This window comes from Neofelis nebulosa, chromosome 3, assembly GCF_028018385.1.
Source record: "Neofelis nebulosa isolate mNeoNeb1 chromosome 3, mNeoNeb1.pri, whole genome shotgun sequence".
Classification (NCBI taxonomy): Eukaryota; Metazoa; Chordata; class Mammalia; order Carnivora; family Felidae; genus Neofelis; species Neofelis nebulosa.
Genome location: NC_080784.1, coordinates 77,291,006 through 77,310,155, shown reverse-complemented (window position 1 = coordinate 77,310,155; position 19,150 = coordinate 77,291,006). Strand labels below are relative to the sequence as shown.

At 39.7% G+C, this 19,150-nt stretch overlaps 1 protein-coding gene across 2 annotated transcripts in view; it reads left to right on the top strand.

The window, feature by feature from the left end:
- Positions 1-19,150, top strand: part of FHIP1A (FHF complex subunit HOOK interacting protein 1A) — a 248,154-nt gene that overhangs the window by 71,773 nt on the left and 157,231 nt on the right. For both annotated transcript variants that reach the window (XM_058721167.1, XM_058721168.1), the window contains exon 2: positions 869-995. The gene's annotated coding sequence lies outside the window, so the exon portion shown is untranslated. The remainder of the gene's footprint in view (positions 1-868; positions 996-19,150) is intronic.

The following is a 19,150-nucleotide window of genomic DNA, read 5'->3' as shown; positions in this document are numbered from 1 at the left end:
ATTTAAGTGTAGCATTTATTGTTTTCTTATAAGATGTTCTTACCTGGACATTTGTCTAGCTTCCACCTATTTTGATCTTGAACAGTGACTTCTTGTGGTTTTGTTTAGCATTTGCATTAGCTTCTGCCTTTTGTACTCTGTGTTGGGAGCTAGTGTTTTTGCTGTGCTCTCCAGGACACTTCTAGGTGTTCTTTGTATTTCTCTCAGGTAGGATAATTTCCCAACATTCTTCAGACTCCTGTATTTCTGGCTGTACAGTAGGGATTAAGCCATCCATTTGTGTTGTGAAACTTATCTTCCCAGTTAGGCCTGATGATAGGAGATGTGTGTCTAAGACCAAAGTAAACCTTGCTCATGGGCTGGCCAAAAAGCTGGAACTTTCAACTGTCAAAGTCAGGGTAGGTCAGAGGTACCAGGGAATATTTTGGGAGTATTCCACACTTTTAAAAAGTTGATTGTGAAAGTTGTTTGTGGCCCTGCCTTGACTATTTTGTATTGTATTGTCATTATCTTAATACAATGCTGCTGATGCAGGGGTATGGATTTATTTAGTTTCATGTTTTTTTTTTTTTTCTTCTATTCTGAAAGAAGTGTGTAGTTGTCTAACATCTCTTAGACAATGGAGGAATCCTCTACTTTCTGCTACCCAGAGGGAGTCTTTCATTTTTGGTGAACATTCAGGTGTTTAAGTAAAAAATTACTTTTTGCTTATAATTTTCTTTTTGATAAAGAGAGGTGCGATCTGAGGAGAACCCTCTCAGTGTACCACAAATGGTGGGGAAAGGGAGGGGAGAAAGACTAGAGAGTCTTAGACTGGGTTTTAGCAGTTTATTAATGATCGTGGGATATTTTTTATTCCTTTCTATAGATTTCAGAAGTCTTCTTCTGGGAATTTCCAACAGTGCCAAGTGTTGGAGAAATCTTTTCTGCCCCTCTGATAGCGTGAATTGAGCAAATACAGCCCAGCACTACGCTACCAAAGACAGCAATCTCAGGTAACATCTTCTCATTACTATTAGTATGAGTTCAGTACTGTTCTGTAACAGGCTTAAAAAAAAACTTACTTGAACTTACACATCCAAGTGAACATTATCTTGTTCACAACAGTTTGAGAGGCTGTCCTATACTCAAAACATTTACATAAACATAAAAAACCAATTTATTTATGTGTTTTTTGGATCTACATCTCTATCCTCTAGTAGCATTCTTTTTTTTTTTTTTTTAATTTTTAAACGTTTATTCATTTTTTTGAGAAGCAGAGACAGAGCGCAAGTGGGGTAGGGGCAGAGAGAGAGACAGACGCAGAATCTGAAGCAGGCTCCAGGCTCTGAGCTGTCAGCACAGAGCCCAAACCCCACGTAGGGCTCGAACCCGCAAGATCATGACCTGAACTTTGGTAGCTTAACTTACTGAGCCACCCAGGCGCCCCTCTCCAGTAGCACTTGTAAACATCATATTTTCTGTGGTGGCACATCTCAACCCTGTGGGGGTGTATTTGGGAAGTAGTCTAAACTTCTTTAGAGCTAGGGTGATGAATCTGTGGGGCTCTACTTTTGATCAAAAACCACAAGGTACAGTAACATAATGAAAACAGTTTTCCTTTTTGTAATTTGTGTGTTTGAAGGCTTATACACTGTATTAAAAGTTAATTCTAAGAAGAGGTGACTCTAAGTTTCAAACAATGGTAGTATTGTTAAACAATAGGGCTTATAGTTTGCAGAGAAGCATGTGCTATCTATTTGACTATGTATATGTTGGTATTCTTTCTTATTAAAATCAATCAGTCTGCATTGTAGAAAGGGTTCCTGTATTAATGAGGTTAAATAAGATGGGATCTAAACTTCAGGTATACCTCTACGCCTTGTAATTTGCATCTCACTGGTGGTGTGTTTTGCATTGTTTTTCCAAGTGTTATTAGGGTGCTTGTTAAAAATGCACATTAAAAATTCAAATTATTAGGCCCCAATCTAGGGTGTCAGAATCAGAATGGTGTGGGGAGGGGTTTGGGAATCTGCATTTGTCAAGTAAATACCATCAAAGATTGACATCCCCAATGTCGTAAAAGCATACCTCTATCTAATCTTTGTATTTTTTTTTTAATGTGAAGCTGTTGTTGCATAGTTAATTCTTTGATATTTGCTTTGAATATAATAGCACAGGACTACATTCTCAAGTAGGTTATCATTAGATCAAATGGAGGGTGTAATTGAATAAAACTGTACTTTGAACTTTATGTCTAAATTCAAAGTGGATGTATTTTTTCCTTAGGTGCAAATCATAAATCTGTTTCTGACATCCAGATGCCAAATGCTAAATTTTATGAAATATCTGCTCTTCATATTTGCTAATAAGTTGTACCTCAGATATCTTCTTCAAGTGTGGCTGGGAAAGAGGAATGGGGAGGCACTGGAGGCCCCTGGAGTCTATGCTACACTCATTTACCATCCAGCCCAGTGTTTTCCAGTAAATACAGTCAGGAAAGTTTTGCTGTGCAATTTATGATTCAAACAGAAAAAAGACTTGGGGCACCTGGATGCCTCCCGTGTCCGAGCATCCAACTCTTGGTTTTGGCTCAGGGCATCATCTCACAGTTTGTGGGATTGAGCCCCATGTGGGGCTTCATGCTGGCAACATGAAGCCTGTTTGGGATTCTTTATCTCCCACTCTCTCTGCCCCTTCCTGCTCTTGTTCTCTCAAAATAAATAAATAAACTTAAAAAAAAAAAAAAAAGGAAAAATTTATAGTGTCCTGAAATTTTGTGAAGCTCTTTGAACACCCCCCCCCCACAATGAAAGGGAGTATTAACGTGAAATGAAACAGTAGCCTTTGTTACGATGTTATTTTCATTACCATGTACATTCTTTAGAAATTGTTCCTATAAATTTACTATTTTTAGGTAGTGTAAGCCTTGCGTATAAAGTGTGTTATTTTTTAGATATTTTCAAGTTTACAGATTATACCTTTACTTTAAAAGATATGTGCAATATTATAGCATTCTGTGCATGTTAATATTGAGAGATAAATGTAAAATAAAAATGTGACTGTAGATTTCTAAGTGAAGGCTATTATCTTGAGATGCTTGTTTCCTTTTTTTAAATATATAGTTTTTTATGTTTATTTTTGAGAGAGAAGGACAGCACAAGCAGGGGAGGGGCAGAGAGAGAGGGAGACACAGAATCTGAAACAGGCTCCAAGCTCTGCACTCAGAGCCTGATGTGGGGCTCAAACCCATGAACCGTGAGATCATGACCTGAACTGAAGTCAGACACCCAACCGACTGAGCCACCCAGGCCCAGAATTTCCTTACTTTTTAAGGCTAAATCATATTCTACTACATTTTTGTGTTATCCATTCATCAACTGATGGACTTTTGGGTTGCTTCAGCTTTTTTGGCTGTCACTAATACTGCTGCTATGTATGTGGTGTATAAATATGTTTGTGTCCCTGTGTTCAGTTATTTTATTATATATATATTATTATATATTCTAGTATATATCTAGAAGTGGAATTGCTAGATCAAATGGTAATTCCATTTTTGATTTTATGAAGCACTGTTTTCCTTAGCAGCTACGTCACTTTATAGTCCCACCAATGGTACCCAAGAGCTCTCTACATCCTCACTGACACTGGTTATTGATTTTTTGTTTTGTTTTGTTTTTTTAATTTTTATTTATTTTTATTATTTTTAAAATTTACATCCAAATTAGTTAGCATGTAGTGCAACAATGATTTCAGGAGTAGATTCCTTAATGCCCCTTACCCATTTAGCCCATCCCCCCTCCCACAACCCCTCTAGTAACCCTCTGTTTGTTCTCCATATTTAAGAATCTCTTATGTTTTGTCCCCCTCCCTGTTTTTATATTATTTTTGCTTCCCTTCCCTTGTATTCATCTATTCTGTGTCTTAAAGTCCTCATATGAGTGAAGTCCTATGATATTTGTTTTTCTCTGACTAATTTCACTTAGCATAATACCCTCTAGTTCCATCCACATAGTTGCAAATGGCAAGATTTCATTCTTTTTGATTGCCGAGTAATACACCATTGTATATATGTATACCACATCCTCTTTATCCATTCATCCGTGATGGACATTTGAGCTCTTTCCATACTTTGGCTATTGGTGATAGTGCTACTATGAACATTGGGATGCATGTGCCCCTTCGAAACAGCATACATTTTTCCCTTGGATAAATACCTAGTAGTGTAATTGCTGGGTCATAAGGTAGTTCTATTTTTAATTTTTTGAGGAACCTCCATACTGTTTTCCAGAGTGGCTGCACCAGTTTGCATTCCCACCAGCAATGCAAGAGATCCTCTTTCTCCGCATCCTCACCAACATCTGTTATGTTTGTTTGTTTGTTTGTTTGTTTGTTTTTTTATAAGGGATATTTTTTTTTTAAATTTTTTTTTTCAACGTTTTTTATTTATTTTTGGGACAGAGAGAGACAGAGCATGAACGGGGGAGGGACAGAGAGAGAGGGAGACACAGAATCGGAAACAGGCTCCAGGCTCCCAGCCATCGGCCCAGAGCCTGACGCGGGGCTCAAACTCACGGACCGCGAGATCGTGACCTGGCTGAAGTCGGACGCTCAACCGACTGCGCCATCCAGGCGCCCCTGTTTGTTTGTTTTTTTTAACGTTTATTTATTTTTTTGAGACAGAGCATGAACGGGGGAGGGTCAGAGAGAGGGAGACACAGAATCGGAAACAGCCTCCAGGCTCTGAGCCATCAGCCCAGAGCCCGACGCGGGGCTCGAACTCACAGACCGCGAGATCGTGACCTGAGCCGAAGTCGGCCGCTCAACCGACTGAGCCACCTAGGCGCCCCTGTTATGTTTGTTTTTTAATAGCAGACTTTCCGATGGATGTGAGTTGGTATCTTGTAGTTTTGATATGCCTTTCCCAAATGATTAGTGATGGTGAACACCTTTTCATATGCTGTTGGCCCTATGTGTACCTTTTTTTTGAGAAATGTTTAGTCAAGTCCTTTGTCCATTTTTAAAAAAAAAAATGTAATGTGTATTTTTGAGAGAGAGAGAGAGAGAGCAAGCGCTTAAGCTGGGGAGGGGCAGGGAGAGAGAGAGAGAGAGAGGGAGACACAGAATCCGAAGCAGGCTCCAGGCTCTGAGCTGCCAGCACAGAGCCTGACATGGGGCTCAAATCCACGAACTGTGAGATCATGACCTGAGCAGAAATCGGACACTTAACTAACTGAGCCCCCCAGGCACCCTTTGTCCTTTGTCCATTCTTTAATTGGGTCATTTGTCTTTTAGTTTTGAGTTGTATTTTTTTAATATATGCTATATTCTGATATTAATCCTTTATCAGAAATATGACTTACACATATTTTCTCCCATTCTGTGGGTTGCCTTTTCACTCTGTATATTGTGTCCTTTGATGCACCAAAGTTTTAAATTTTGATATAGTTCAGTATATCTGTTTTCACTTTTGTTGCCTGTGCAAATCAAGGTCATGAAGCTTTCCCCCTGTCTTTTCTTCTAAGAGTTTTTTTAGTTTTAGTTTTTATTTTAGGTCTTTGATCCATTTTGAGGTAATTTTTGTATATGGTATAAAGTAAGGGTCCAACTTCATTGTTTTGTGTATGGGTATCTGGTTTTCCCAACACTGTTTGTTGAAGTGAAGTTTGTACTTTTAAAAACAGTTTAGGATAAGGAAAAGAAAAGCAGAAAATCATAAATGGCTATGTTGTATCTATGTAGGAATTCCCAGAAACTCCTCTGTTTGTAATTAAGAAGATATGTCAGACTATTTCAGAAACGAAACAAAAAGAAAAAAAAGACTATTTCAGAAACTATTTTATAAATATGAAGCCACTTTAGTCTAAGGTTTAATAAATGTAGGTTAGTGTAAAGCCTGTGTTTAAGTTTTATGTTTGTTAATTGGTGGGCAGTGACTTCTTGTATTTGGGCTTTGATTATGGTAAACTCTGTTTTGTTTTTTAGGTATGGGTGTGTGTGTGTATGAGACCTGATACAGGGCTTTTCTCAGTTAACTCTGGCCAATGAAGGATCTTGTCGTTTTATGGAGCTTTAGTTTCAAGATCGTAACAGAATCAACGTTTTTGTGGTAAAGAATAGCCAGTAATGAATCCTGGGAAAAACCTGTAGCCAGCTCAAACATTCACCTGTCTGTGTAGCAGACGTTATTTGGAACCTGTTTTTGCCTCTTAGCTGTAAAAAGCAGTGTGTGTGTGTCAACAGAATATTTACACTGGTTTTGGAAAGGTCAGATATTGTACCCTTAGAAGTCAGGTTATTTTTGGGAGGGGAGGAGGGTACTGGGCACTGAGTGGGAAGAATATAGTAGCAAATATATGTAACTGAGAGGAAAGCCTGGGCAGAAGATAGAGGGAACAGTTCAGGCGGGTGTAGGAGTGGCATGGATAATGAAAGGATTGCATACTTAGGCGCATTACTTTCTTCAGAGGAAATGGTAGCAGATAATAAAGGTAGCACAGTAAGTACTACAGATGGAAAGTGGGTTTGAAAGGAGTTGGAGACAATATGATATAAAATGTGTATGATAGTCTTGGGGAGATGCTGTCAGTGGAATTCATCTGTTAGGGATTTTGTTCTCAGAACAGTGAGACAAATAGCAGGTAGACAGAGGCAATTACAGATATTCTGAGCTGTTGAGGGAATTACATATTTGAATGTAGTGTTTCAGGGTTAAGACTCATCTACACGAGAGAAGAGCCACAGTGATAGCAGCACTAGAATGCTGTCTTTCGGACGTAAATCCGGGATGTCTGAGTCATGCAGAATTGGGGTGGTGAGTGACTTCCATGGCTTTGTGTGGAACCAGTGGGAAACCACTGTCAAAAGTGGTTTTGAATAAAAAATCTAGCCTCAAAACTGGACTAGATTTTTCTGAGTAAATAATGCTGAGGGAGCGTAAAGCAAGCTGATAGGTAGCAAACGCCAACCCCCCAGGTGGGGTATGTGTGATGTTATTCCTCTGACACTCCTGGCTGTGCAAGAACACAAGAAAGGAGAAAACAAATGGTTAACTGATAGAGATCACAGTCATGCAGGACATGAGTCTCCATCAGTTTACCAATATCGTAGTAAATTACAAGAAAAATGCAATCTTATTAATAGCCTAATCTCTAGAAACCTATAGGCTCAGTTTCCTGGAGCCCCAACATTACCCTCCCCTCCATAGTGATGTGGGGAACAAAGGCAAGAAGGAAATGGCAGGTAAAATTAAATTTCTTTATAACCTGCAGCCCATTGACAAATACTTAAGGCAAATACAGAGTGTGGATAACATTTCTCCAGGAACCTCTTACTGTCATCATGTTAATGTCTTGCTAGAGGGAAAATAACCTTAGCTTGAGAATAGCAAGGGCTCAGGTATCTTAGGAGTCTTCTTTCACTTATGAAAGTCCTTTTAGAGGCCTCCCTTTTTGCCTTTACCTCCCCCAATTCCATAGTATATAATCAGTTACTCTTCACAACCCCAGTGCAGCTCTTTCTGCCTACGGGTCCTGTTCGTGCTTTAATAAAATCACCTTTTGGCACCAAAGAATTCTTTCTTGGCTGTCAGCTCCGGACCCCCACCACTCCAAAACTCCATCAAATAACATAAAGAGATACCTAAAATGACTTTGTACAGTCAAATAATCAAACCAGCTACCTAGGGCTTTCATTCTGAAATTTGTTCATTCTGCATGTATCTTTTCATAATTTATAGACTTTAAAATCACGATCTATCTTTAAATTGTTTTGTGAAATCTGTCCTTTTATTTATTCAGTTATTTTTATTTCTTCATAGGTTCCACGACCCTTGTAATTTCATTCTAGCTTAGTTTGGATCTTTTCCAGCTCTGTATGTTTCTTCCAGTTTACCAGAACGGCTTAGAATAAATGTATGTAATTTATGTTTGGTCATGTTTTCTATTTATTTTCAACAATGTTCCTGAAACGCATTGGCTTTTCTTGGTCTTTAAGAGTATAAGGCTGCCCTGAATCGGTGTACAGAGAAAAGTCTCTAATGGCTCTAGTGCAGACCAGAGGTTGTCAAAGTGTGGTCCCCAGATGAACAGCATCAGCTTCACCTGGACGCTTGTTAGAAATGTAAATTCTTGGGGAGCCTGAGTGGCTCAGTTGATTAAGTGTCCGACTTCGGCTCAGGTCATGATCTTGTGGTTCATGAGTTCGAGCCCTGTGTCGGGCTCTGTGCTGATAGCTCAGAGCCCGGAACCTGCTTTGGATTCTGTGTCTCCCTCTCTCTTTCTGCCCCTCCCCTGTTTGCTCACATGTGTGTGTACTCTCTCTCTCTCAAAAATAAATATTAAAAAAATTAAAAAGAAATGTGAATTTTTTTTTTTAACGTTTATTTATTTTTGAGACAGAGAGAGACAGAGCATGAACAGGAGAGGAGCAGAGAGAGAGGGAGACACAGAATCCGAAGCAGGCTCCAGGCTCTGAGCCATCAGCACTGAGCCTGATGTGGGGCTCATACCCATGAATGGTGAGATCATGACCTGAGCCAAAGCCAGATGCTTAACTGACTAAGCCACCCAGGTGCCCTGTCATTCATATTCTTTAGCTCTTGGTTTCCTGATCAGATAAAGCAAGGGTTCTCAAATATTAGTGTGCACACAAATTGTCTAGTGAGCTTATTTAAAAAATTTTAAAAAGCAGTAAATTTTTTCTAACCTCATACCCTGAGATTCTGATTCAGTAGGTCTTGGATGACTCCGCTGTCTACTTTTCAGCAAATTTTCATATTTATGATCTGAACCAGTGGATGTCTCTGAGTTTCTTTCAAGTTATAAAGCAATGGGATTTAAAATGGCTTTTTTGGGAGGTTCAGTAACTGAAGCTTGGGGGCCAGAACTTTATTTGCAAAGTGCAGTTTGGATTATTTTTCACTGAAACCAATATGTTCTGATTTTGAAAAATCAGAATCTTACCTTGAAAAATCTTGTTCTTTCTTGGCTACTTAGATTACTGTAGGAGATTTTTCTGATGCTAATCCTCATTGGTAAGGCAGTCTGCTCACTTAAAAGAGCTTTCTGACTCTTGTAAACTTGGAGATTTCATTATGTGGTTCTTTAGGTAATTTATAAAAATAAACACTGGCTCTTAGGGAATACTGCTTTTTACTGAGGTCTTTTTGTCCTTACCCTTTATTTATAATCTCTGAGATTGTTCCCTCTGTGTGATGTTTCCCTCATCTGACTTTTGAAGGAATTGAGATCAAGCCTCCCTGATATGTGCCACTTTGGCACGTGGATTACTTTGAGCTGAATTCGAGGCCCAAAAGACTCAGAGATTTCCCCTCCCTCTTAGGGGCCTAAAAGAATTTGTATAGGGGGCTTGGTCCAGGAAGAGAACTGTCACCAGAGATAACTATAAGGAATATGGTCTAAGTGTGGTAAGCTTGGGGGAAGCTTGGCAAGGCCTGGAAATCAGGTTCCTTTCTGTATCTCATTGTCTTTGAATGGCATGGAAAACATTTGTTTTCCAAACATTAGCTCTTCCCACCTTTTGTAAATTGTCTTTCTCCCCTTTGAAGTCTCACACCCCTACCCCCTTCTCCTTAGCTCAGGATGGCATATAAGCCTCAACTGCCCAACTGCCTGTGGGTCACGTTTTTGGGGACTCCTGAATGTACGTAATGAAATCTGTTTTTCTACTGTTAATCTGTCTTTTGTCAATTTAATTAATAGACAGCCAAAAGAACCTAGAAAGGTAGAAGAAAATTTGCTGCTCCCCTCCCATGCCATTCATATTTTTGTTTCTTTAATTTTTATGGTACAATCTTACTAGAAATATTTTTCGTGAGTCTCCCTCTTAGTGGCTGCTCCTTCTCAGTCTTTTTTTTCCTTTATCCCTTGAATGTCAGGGTTCCCCAGGAGCTTCTTTCCTCCACATCTCACCTACGTGCTCTCCCCTCAGGGCCCGCTTCTGCATGTCTGCCAGGCCTTGCTCAAATGACCCCTTAATACCACCCTTTGTAAAGTAGCACCTGACTCTCAGAACTCCCCTCTGAGCTTTAGTTCATATAATCAGCTGCCTACTGGATATCCCACAGGCAGATCCAGTTAAAATATCCAAAACAGAACTCTTCTTTCTACTCCCGTGAAATCTCTCATGTTCCTTGTCTTGGTGAATGGCATCACCATCACCCTTTATGTAGCTGACATTTATCCAGCATTCCCTATGTGCCAGGGACTGTTCTAAGGACTTTCAGGTAAGTCTCACACGATTTTTTGAGGTAGATTCTATTGTTATTCCCATCATACAGATGTGGATACCCGAGTATGTGGCTTAAGTAATTTCCCCAAGGTCACAGCTGTTAATTGGTGGAAATGGAATCCCAGAGTTTGTAGTCTTAATCATTGTGCTCTGCTACCTTCCTCTCTCGGAAGCCTAGCCAGACGTCTAGGATTACCCTTTACTTCACCCTCTTTCCCTCTGAATGTCTGCTCAGTCCTCTTGAGCACACCTACTAAATTTCAGAAGCACAATCTACTTCTCTGTCTCTGTCTCTCTTTTTTTTAAGTTTATTTATTTTGAGAGAGAGAGAGAGAGAGACAGAGAGAGAGAGAGAGAGAGAGAGAGAGAGAAGGAACTTGTGCATGAACAGAGGAGGGGCAGACAGAGAGGGAGAGAAAGAATCCCAAGCAGGCTCACACTGTCATCATGGAGCTGGATGTCGAGCTTGAACTCATGAACCCTGAGATTGTGACCTGAGCCAAAATCAAGAGTCAGACGCTTAACCAACTGAACCACCCAGGTGTCCCTCTCTGCTTTCTATTGTAAGTATTCTAATCTAGGCCTGCATCATCTCTTGCCCCTGCTATTATAACCTGTGTCCTCTTTCCATCCATTTCTTTATATTATGGCCAGTGTGTTATTCTTCCTTGTAGTAAATCTGATTATGACACTTTTCTGTACTCACCAGCCTAACCTTTCCATGATCAGATAGCTAGTATTGGGTGAATCCTCGATTATTCCACTTCTCTGTTGGGCAAGCCCCAGGAGTTCTGAGGAAAGAATGTTTCAGGCATTTGAAGAATCTCACCCTAAGGCAGAAAGCTGGAAGGGTGCAGGTACCCGCACCTTGGTGGTACCTGACATTTTGAGAGTTTCAAAATAAAAAGATAATTGATATCTTTGTTTTTGCCTCTTTGGGTCCTTAATTTGTATTTAGAGAAATAAAAGAACAAAAAAGTCAGAGTCAGGTCTGGTGCAGAGAAGGGTCGGTATCTGTCCTTTTGGAAGTTCTCTGGAAGAGTGCTGTCCCCACTCCCACTCCAGTTCTGTGCTCTGGCAAAGCATACTGTTTGCATTCCCTACAATATGTCACGGTCCCTCTTTTCCTCTGGGTCTTTTCATATGCTCTTCCCTCCACCTAGAATACTCCTCCCTCACTGTCTCTTCGTCTGGCTAACACTACCATTTCCGTTTTCAGGTCTCAACTTAAATTTCAGATCACCCGGAAAACCACCTCTGATCCCATTTACCTTTCAACAGTTTGGGTTAAATGCTTTTTTTTACCTGCTGCCATAGCATACCATTCTTTCCATACCATCTGATTTATAAAAAAAGTTTTTTTTATTTTGAGAGAGGGAGAGTGAATTGGGGGGAGGGGAGTGGTTTGCAGAGAGAGAGGGAAGGAGAAACACAAGCAGGCTTCATGCCCCGCTCAGAGCCTGACATGGGGCTTGATCCCACAACCATGAGATCATGACCTGAGCTGAAATCAAGTGTCAGATGCTTAACTGACTGAGCCACCCAGGTGCCCATATAAAACTGTTTCTTAATTGTTCAGTTTTTCTTTTAGACTGTAAGCTACATTATTGCTGTGTTTCCATTGCCCGGAGTAGCTATTGATTGTATGGAAGAGTAAATGAGTATTTAAATGAACTAATTAATTCCTGCCAATTCCAGCTGCTTCGTACCTTTTTAAAAATAACTCTTTGATATATCAGTTAGGGTTAGGTTCACCTATAAGTAACTACCAGAACCAATGGCTCAAACAAATTAGGGGATTATTTTTCTTCCACATAAAACAAGTCTGGCACTAGGCTATCCAGGCTTAGTGTGGTGCTTTCTTGATTATCAGGGACCTAGGTCCTTCCATCTTTCAGCTTTACTATCTTGGTGTGATCCTTGCCCCATGTTCCCATCTCAAGATGGACATAAGAAGTCTAGCCCAAGTGTAGGTCCTCATTCTAGGAACGAAGGGAACATCATAATGCAAAAGGGAGCTTGCCAGCAGTCTGCCTCTTGCCTCCACCCTTTTTAGGGGCTTTCCTGAAAGGCCTTCATGGATTTCCTTCATGGATTTCCCCTTATACTCATTGGTCAGACGGTATCATAGTATCACCTCTGGCTATAGGGAGGCCAGGAGATCTTTTTTTTTTTTTTTAAATGTTTGTTTATTTTTGAGAGACAGACAGTGTACAAGTGGGGGAGGGGCAGATAGAGAGAAAGACACAGAATCTGAAGCAAGCTTCAGGCTCTGAGCTGTCAGCACAGAGCCTGACATGGGGCTTGAACTCATGAACTGTGAGATCATGACTTGATCTGAAGTCGGATGCTCAACTGACTGAGCCACCCAGGCACCCCCAGGAGATCTACTTTTTGCCTTAGATCTTGGCTGCTTGCTGCAAAATTGGTATTCTGTTAATAAAGGAGAGAATTAGCAATCTACTTGGATATTTTATGATCTTTATTCACAGGCATGTAAAAAATCTAAATGATTACTTTTATGAAACATTTTTTTCTGGGTATTTGCACTTAGTGATTTGAGAGTATACCTTAAAGTCTCACTGAGATGCGCCCCAGTCTTCTGGTGGGAGTATAAATTGCTAGAATATTTAACAACATATTTGGCAAGAGATATCAAGAAGTAAGAAATTTCTATCTTCAGTCTCCTTCTCTTCACTTTTCTGTAAAGCTAAAATCTAAATTCCATAAATTGGATTATTTTGAGAATGTAATGACTTGGGAAAATGCTTAGGATATAATATTAAAGGGAAGGAGCAGGAATCAAAATTTGATCCCAAGTCATTAAATTCTTTAAAAAAAATGCAATTTTAACAGTTGTCATTCATTCCACTATAAGAATATATTTAATCCTTTTCTTATTATTGAACACAAGCTTGTTCCAGTTTTTTCACTATTAGAAATATTCTTTGATGAAAGACTTAGTATATTTGTATATAATTTTATTTAGATTTCTGTGTTTTTGGTAGATTTATAGAAGAATGAACAGAAGAGATTGAATATTTGGATCCCTTATTTGTTGATTTCTGTTGCCAGTTCTTTTGCCACACATATCTTATACCTCTGATTTTGTAAAATTTATGAAATTATTAGGAAATGTAGGGAAAAGAGTAGAAAGATATTAGAGCTTTAAAAATAGTATATTGCTTATGCTTTGAGACATTTTTACTATTCTTGTATTTTCTATATATTCTTTGTTTGCAATGACTATTGTTTTTTATGATTTAAAAAAGAAATTCAGTTGAAAATAAATAATATGCCTTCTATTTTGATGATCAACCACTGCTTTGCTATTTAGGGTCTTATCATCAAAGGTAAAGTTATATATTGATGTTTTAATCACAGAAGAATAAACAATGGCAGATGTATCCTCTAGGGTTTAGAATTTACATGTTAGACATGTTTTCCTGAATTGGTGTAAAGATCCCTTCTCTAGTTTGCCTGGTATTTCAGCCTTACCTAATGGAAACTAGAAAGTTGAAATAACAAACGTTGCTGGGTCTTTTTATTTTCCCCAGTGGCATTTGTTGTAGTTGTTAAAAACAAAAGCACCACAAAACTTGAATTCTCGTATTCAGTAGCTGGATTGGAGTATCACCTCTATGTAGTCCTAGGGTCATTTTTAACTAAATCATCATTTCCAGGGCAATTCTATTAATATATAAGTATATATTTGTTTCTAGAGAAAAATAATGAGAGGACCATGGAGTGTATGGGTTCATGTAAGTGACCCTTAGGCAAGATAGTGACCTCTTTCATATTCACAGGCTCTGTAGGCAGGAATAGAGTAATTTTAGAGGTGCATTCCAGAGTGTTATGAAAGGAGAGAGTGTATGAAAACCATGTGAAATATAAACCAAAGTAGTGTCAGTTAAAAAACAACAAAAACAAACCTCTAAATCAACACTGTATGTCAGAATTTGGGGACCTCGGGATGGGAATGCAAGGTTTAGGTTACATTTGGTGGGGAAAGGGCAGATTTGTGGGAATTTGTTTTGAGTAGTTTCCTTCAGGCTCCTGAGAATGAGCATACTTTTCTAATGTAAAATCATTCTGTGGGCTGCTATAAGATTTTGCCCCTAATTCTGTTTTCCCTCAATTGAGAAAATAATACTGATAGAGAGGTATGAAGACTCTACTCATATTTTTAAGTAACTTGGTATTTTATTAAATATAATACTGTCTGTATACTGTCTGTATACTGTCTATAAGTACTCAAAAAGTGGTTAAAGTGGAGTTTGGGCAACAATGGCCCATGGACCAAATCTGGCCTGCTGTCTGTTTTTTTTTTTTTTTTTTTTTTAAACCATCTACCAGCTGAGAATAGTTAGGGCATTTTTTTTTTTTTTTTTTAATGTTTATTCAGTTTTCAGAGACAGAGTGTAAGCAGGGGAGGGGCAGAGAGAGAGAGGGAGACACAGAATCCGAAGCAGGCTCCAAGCTCTGAGCTGTCAGCACAGAGCTGGACACGGGGCTTGATCTCACAAACTGTGAGATCATGACCTGAGCTGAAGTTGGCTGCTTAACTGTCACTCAGGTGCTGCAGTTTAGGCATTTTTAAATGCTTGGGAAAAAAAGAGACAGGAATATGTATAGAGAGCATACAGTTGATGCATGAACAATGTAGGGAGTTAGGGGCACTGGCTTCCCAGAAAATCCACAGCTGGGGCACCTGGGTGGCTCAGTCAGTTGAGCAACTGGCTCTTGATTTCAGCTTAGGTCATGATCTCATAGTCTGTGAGTTCGAGCCCTGTGTTGGGCTACTGTCAGCAAGGAGCCTGCTTCAGATCCTCTGTTTCCTTCTCTCTCTGCCTCTCTCTGCCTCTCTCTCTCTCTCTCTCTCTCTCTCAAAAATAAATAAACATTAAAAAAACAGAAAAGAAAATCCATGCTAACGTTCGACTCCCTAAAAACCTTCCTAAAATCACTAATAGCCTCCTATTGACCAGAAGTATTACTGATAACACAGACAGATAATTACTACACATTTTGTATGTTATATGTATTATATACTGTATTCTTTTTTTTTTTTTTTTAAATTTTTTTTTCAACGTTTTTTTTTTTATTTATTTTTGGGACAGAGAGAGACAGAGCATGAACGGGGGAGGGGCAGAGAGAGAGGGAGACACAGAATCGGAAACAGGCTCCAGGCTCTGAGCCATCAGCCCAGAGCCCGACGCGGGGCTCGAACTCACGGACCGCGAGATCGTGACCTGGCTGAAGTCGGACGCTTAACCGACTGCGCCACCCAGGCGCCCCAATACTGTATTCTTAAAGTAAGCTAGAGAAAAAATATTATTAAGAAAGCCATAAGGATGAGAAAATACATTTATAGTTCTGTATTTATTGAAAAAAAAATTCACATATAAGTTGACCTGTGTAGTTCAAACATGTGTTGTTCAAGGATCAAATGTATATGTATCTTGAAAAGCCTAAAATATTCACTGCCTGGCTCTTTACAGGAAAGAAAAAAAAAAAAAAAAGACAACCCTTGATCTGAAGCAGTTGTTTTCAACCAGAGGCAATTTTGCCACCAGGGGACATTTGGCATTGTCTCCAGACATTTTTGGTGGTCACAACTGTGGGGGGTGTGGATGCTACTGGCAATTAGTGGGTAGAGGCCAGAGATGTTGCTAAACATGATGCACAGAATGGCTCCTCAAGACAAAGGACTGATCCAAAATGTTGACAAAGACTTTCTCTTGCCCAAACTTAAGTTAGGCCCCTCTGAGCCTTCTTGCTGACTAGGTCTTAAACTTGGCTCCCATCCTGTTTTTGGCCTGCCTGTCTCCATTTTGGCAAGAATTTTGCCAAGCCAGTTTAGTGAAAATACCCCCATTCTTAATATCTGATCAGCTTTGATTCCTGATCAAATTCCATATTCCCCACCCTTGATATCTGCTCAGCAAGAATCCTGTTAGATCAGTTTAGTAAGAATCTCCCATCCTTGCTGTCTTGTCTTAGTAATTTTCTGTCTCCTGACCTCCTCACTCTGCTTGTTGGTTGGTATAAATTCCCAGTTGTCTTTGCTCTATGGAGTTGAGCCTGATCTCACTCCCCTGTTTTGATAGTCTTGACACCTATTATAATGGTACTGAGTTAAATCCTCCCATACTTGTTTGACAACTGTCAGAATATTTTCTCTTTAACAATATCAGTAGTGTTGTGGTTGATAAACCCTGGACTAAAGTAATTTCAGCTTAGGTCATGATCTCATGACCTAATGTTTGGTACATATATGAATTCAGGGATCACCTCTGTAGAATGACTGCAGTGGGGACCCCCCCCCCCAACTTTACCTCTGGGGTTCCATTGTTTTATAGGGAGGAAAGACCAGCAAGCACAAACCTGCACTGGGGAACAGTTGCTTCAGGACTTGGAAGAGGCCAGCTGTAAAGATACTTCACCCAACAACATTTCCAGGGTAGAGGATGGCTGTGCTCTTTGGGTGGCCTTAAGAATGAAATAAGATGGACTCTATCTAGGGGGATTTCAGTTTCAACCTCTCTTTCTCTCCAGTATTTGTTTACACGTTGGAATCTTCATTAAAAGATAAAACCTTGGGGTGCCTAGGTGGCTCAGTCGGTTGAGCATCTGACTTCAGCTCAGGTCATGATCTTGTGGCTTGTAGGTTCAAGTCCCGTGTTGGGCTCTGTGCTGACAGCTCAGGGGTTGGAGCCCGCTTTGGATTCTGTGTCTCCCTCCCTCTCTGTCTCTGACCCTTCCCCACTCACACTCTGTCTCTCTCTTTCTCTCTCTCTCAAAAATAAACATTAAAAAAAAAAAAAGATAGAACCTTTCAATCTTCAACTGAAAGTAAAATGCTAAAAGGCAAATGTATGAACTTGTTAAAAACAAGTTTAGATAGTTACTAAGCAATAAATGGAAGTGATTACTATATCTTTTGGGTTCTCATTTAGAAGTGTGTAAAGAGAACAAGAGTGCACACAGGGTCTGAAGATGTGTTTTTATATCTTGGGGTAGAAGTTAAGGAGATTGGAAATCTTGCTTGGTGACTGAGAGGCAAGAGCAAGTGAAAGACAAGAGCTATAACTTGACTTTTACTGTATATGTAAGTCCCAGTCTCCCATTTCTTTTGCCTGCTACTTTCCTAAGAGCTAGAGCCCTGACCTCTATTCAATCCATGTGGCTTTGCTTCCTTCTCTGGGCAGAAACCCTGGATCGTTGGCTTACCTACTGGTCTGAACTTCTCTTTTTTCCACATGAAGCCAATTCTGCCCAGTACACATCCAGCCTGCTCAACTGAACCCCTCTAGCTGATGGTTATCATTTTCTTTAACATCCTGATTTTCCTTGATCACATTATTCTAGACTGAGTTCTGATATATGACTTCATAAAGTAAGCATAGTTATAAAATGGCCACAAAGCCCTTAATGCATGCCAATTAGAATTTCTCTTTGCATTTATCTCCATTCTCCACACGTTTTAATTTTTCCCCCATTTTCTTCTGGAAATCTTTCATTTTGATGATGGGAAGTCATAGAGAAGACCATGCTGTTGTTTATAGATCTTCAGCTATTGTCTGGGAGAATATTCTCATAAGAGACTTTATGGGTACTATCAGGACATTGTTTGAGACTATTTTAATGACTTGGAATTGCCAACATAGAAGATGTCCAGAAGGACATGGGGAAACTTTAAAATTTGTGCAGAGAGAGGGGGAGAGCATGTGGAGACTTCTAATTAGTAGCCTACTGGACTTTGTGGCCATTCTTTATTTTTCTAGTCTCCCAAAGGACCATTTTATTTTTTATTTTATTATTATTATTTTTTAACGTTTATTTATTTTTGAGACAGAGAGAGACAGAGCATGAACAGGGCAGGGGCAGAGAGAGAGGGAGACACAGAATCTGAAACAGGCTCCAGGCTCTGAGCTGTCAGCACAGAGCCCGACGCGGGGCTCGAACTCACGGACTGCGAGATCGTGACCTGAGCTGAAGTCGGCCGCTTAACCGACTGAGCCACCCAGGCGCCCCAAAAGGACCATTTTAATGTATTAGCAACTCAGTAAAAGAAGGCAACAATCAGTCAAGCAATGAGGTAGAACCTCCTAATTTACTATTTGTTATTAATAGACATAGAAAAATCTTTTTCCCCCTGGATTAAGTCAAGATCAGCTATTCTCTTCAAATAAAATCTGTCTATTAAAAAAAAATTAAATCTGCTAATGTATCCTAAGAAATACTGTATAATCTAGGCTGAAGAATACTGAGTTTGGAGACAGCCTACCTGGGTTCGAATCCTATCTCTGCACCTTGTCACCTGGGACGAGTTACTTAACCTCTCTGCCTCAGTTTTCCTTTCCTCTCAGCTGTGAGACAGAAAATAACAGTATACCTACCCCCATAAGATTGTTATAGGGACTCTTGAGGCATATGTCATTTAATTGTGCTTCAGTTTATTGCTCTTCAGAGATACTGTGTTTTTGCTTTTTTTGTTTAAATTAAATTTTTTTTTTAACGTTTATTTTTATTTTTGAGGCAGAGAGAGACAGAGCATGAACAGGGGAGGGTCAGAGAGAGGGAGACACAGAATCCGAAATAGGCTCCAGGCTCTCAGCTGTCAGCACAGAGCCTGATGCGAGGCTCGAACTCACAGACCGCGAGATCATGACCTGAGCTGAAGTCGGCCACTCAACCGACTGAGCCACCCAGGCGCCCCTGCTTTTTTTTTTTTTTTTTTAAAACAAATTGAAGGTTTGTAGCAACGCCGCCATCAAGCAAGTCTTTCAGCACCATTTTTCCTGTGGTTTGCTCACTTTGTGTCTCTGTGTCCCATTTTGGTAATTCTCCTTTTATTTCAAACTTTTTCATTATTATATTATGATGGTCTATGATCAGTGATTATGACTCACTGAAA